Source organism: Neofelis nebulosa, chromosome 12 (genome assembly GCF_028018385.1).
Source record: "Neofelis nebulosa isolate mNeoNeb1 chromosome 12, mNeoNeb1.pri, whole genome shotgun sequence".
NCBI lineage: Eukaryota > Metazoa > Chordata > Mammalia > Carnivora > Felidae > Neofelis > Neofelis nebulosa.
Genome location: NC_080793.1, coordinates 63,106,507 through 63,110,156, shown reverse-complemented (window position 1 = coordinate 63,110,156; position 3,650 = coordinate 63,106,507).

Sequence of the window (3,650 nt, the reverse complement as noted above, 5' to 3'; positions counted from 1 at the left end):
TGGAGCCTGCTTTGGATCCTGTGTCTCCCTCTCTCTCTGCCCCTCCTCCACTCATGCTCTGTCTGTCTCTCTCAAAAATGAATGAAAATATATTTTTTAAAAAAACAGTATGGTACTGGCACAAAAATAGACTCATAGATCAATGGAACATAATAAAATACCTAGAAATAGGCCCACAATTATACGGTCAGCTAATCCTTGATGAAGCAGAAATGAATATCCAATGGGAAAAGGACAGTTTCTTCAACAAATGGTGCTGGCAAAACTGGTCAGCTACATGCAAAACAGTGAAACTGGACCACTTTCTTACACCATACACAAAAATAAATTCAAAATGGAAGAAATACCTAAATGTGAGATCTCATACCATAAAAATCCTAAAAGAGAACATAGTAATATTTCTGACATAAGCCTTAGCAACATTTTTCTAGATACATCTCCTGAGGCAAGGGAAACAAAAGCAAAAATAAACATTGGAACTACATCAAAATTAAGTTTCTGCACAGAGAGGGAAACAATCAGCAAAACTAAAAGGCAACCTTTTCGAGAAGATACTTGCAAATGAGATATCTGATAAAGGGTTGGTATGGAAAATATACTAAGAAATGATACAACTCAAAACCCCAAAAACAAATAATCCAATTTTGAAAATTTAATCCAATTAATAATCCAATTAAAAAAACAATTAAAAATTTAAAATAATCCAATTAAAAATAAAAACGTGCTGCTGAAATTAAAAATCCAATTAAAAAAAGAATTGAACAGATATATTTCCAAAGAAGACATCCAGACACATAAAAAGATGTTCAACATCACCCTGATGATCACATCAGGGAAATGCAAGTAAAAACCACAATGAGCTATCACTTCACATCAATCATAATGGCTAAAATCAACAACACAAGAAACAACAGCCATTTGTGAGGATGTGGAAAAAAAGGGAACTCTCTTGCAGCATTGGTGCAAACTGGTGCACCCACTCTGGGAAAACAGTATGGAGTTTCCTCAAAAAGCTAAAAATAGAACAACCCTACCACTCAGCCATTGCACTACTAGGTATTTACCCAAAGGATACAAAAACACTAATTAAAAGGGCTATCCACATCTTAATATTTATACCAGCATTATTTATAATAGCCAAATTATGGAAACAGCCCAAGTGTTCATCAACTGATGAAAGGATAAAGAAGAAATGATTTTATATCAATTCAGTCACAAAAAACAATGAAATATTGCCATTTGCAATGACATGGATGGAGCTAGAAAGTATTATGCTAAGTGAAATAAGTCAATCAGGAAAAGACCGATACCATATGATTTCACTCATATGTGGAATTTAAGAATAAATTCCACTCATATGTGGAATAAAGAAAAAGAGAAAGGCAAACCAAGAAGCAGACATTTAACTCTAGAAAACAGACTGATGGCTACCAGAAGGGAGGTGGGTGGAGGAATGGGTGAAATAGGTGATGAGAATTGAAGAGTACACTCACCATGATGAGCACTGAATAAGGTACAGAATTGTTGAATCACCATATTGTACACCTGAAACTAATATAACACTATATGTTAACTCTACTGGAATTAAAATAAAAATATTAAATAAAAAAAGAGATGTGAGACTTTGGGAGAGTTACTAAATTTCTTCAAGCCTAGTTTGCTCATATTCGATGGGGAATAATAGGACCTAATTCATTGGGTCATTATGACAATTAAATGGAATAAAAATATAGATATAGAAAGTTGGGATTTTTGCAATATTAATTAATGTAGGATTTTCCTCCCTATTTCTTCCTCTTCTTCATTTTCTAGGGAGGTCCTTTGTGTATCCCTTTTTTGGGAGTAATTTATAAGGAAGGAAGCAACTCTTTGAAGACAAAGGTTTTCCCTCTGTGAAATTTTAAACACATCAAGATTGTTTAGATCTGTGAGGGATGGGGACAAAGGGAGGTGGGTATCCTTACAGAGAAAGAAATAGGAACAGAGAGGAAGTGGATATTACTCTCAAGTTTATGGAAATGATGAGGGATGTTCCATGAGAATGGGGAACTATGTTTCTTCAATAGGCTGGATCCCCACAGGTATATGGTGTACAGGTGAAGTAAGACTGGATGCTAATACTGAGGCTCCCAGCCCTAGTAAATATTACTATTACCAAAAGGAAGTGGGAATACTCCATAAGTGCATACCACCATACTACCATAACTGCATATTGGCCTTGGGTAATGAATATCTCAAGCGGTGGCCCAATGTGCGGACCAAAGGCTGGTCCATTTGGTCATAAGGCTGGTCTTACTCTTTGTAAGACCCAAAGGACTTTGTGTGAATTTAATCGGATGGGAGTGTGTCTTCACCTGTATTTCCTTGAAATCACAGCTTGAGATAGGGCTTCGGTGTAGGTAATTTATTTGGAAAGTAATCCTACGGAGCAAGTGTATAGGATAGAGAATGAGGGAAAGTCAGTGCAATGTCGCATTATTGAGCTGGTTACTGGCATGAACTCAAGTCAAATTGCCTACTGAAGGGACTAGGGACAAAAGGGAGACTCATTAGTCTGCTCCTACCTCCCATTGTTTGAGACATTAATCTTTTTGGTCTGCACATGTGTGAGTACTAAAGCAGGCACGTATGGGCACTCACAGAAAGGAACCAGAGGAGCTCTGAGGCAGGAAGTGAGAGAAACAAGTCTTGAGGTGAGGTGCTATCAGTGCCAAGAGGAAGGAGGCCTGCAGGGATCTGTTTGCCACAGCCATGGCAGGAATCAGAGCTGAGGCACACAGGATGTGAAGGTGTCTATACCAGAAGGAGAGACTCAGTAATGACTGAGCAATATCGGGTGGAGAGACTTTTAGAAATTTATTTTCCTCCTGATTAAAATAATAGATATATTTTTTGAGTAGAAACTAATTTAATTTGGTTAAATACAAATATAATCTTTTTAGTATCTCCTTATTTACAGTATAAGGTTTAACCCTGGTACAGTAGCACAAAAAAGGTTACTTTCCTTCCTCTAATCACATATCAATACATATAAGCACACACACATAATATATATATATATATATACATACATATGTATATATACATATACATATATATACATATACATATGTATATATACATATACATATATATATACACATATACATATGTATATGTGTATATATATATACACACACATCCTTGTCTTAAAATAAAAGGAAGAATTTTTAGGAAGCATTTTGATTCCATTGTGAGTTTATACCTGTGTGATGCTAGCATTTGGTTCGAAAATCCAAGAAACTGACCTAGGATCTCCCTGCCTTCCCAAAAGAGCTGGCTTGGGGTCTGATGTGTACATCCACTTATTATTTTGTAAAGAATCCCTATAAAGAATAATGCTTCATTTATAGTACAGCTCCTCAAACTTTAACCTGCATACAAATAATTCAAATAGACAACTCATCTACCGTCTCTGTTTTGTGTTTCTTCTCAGCACTTATCATTTTCTAACATATTACATATATAACTTATTTATCACATTTATTGTTTGTATCACACCCTACAATGTAAGCTTCATGAAGGCAGGGATTTTTGTCTGCTTATATCTGTAATGTCTGTCTCAGAATGAGCACTCAATAAATATTTGTTAAATGAGCGAAGAAATATTT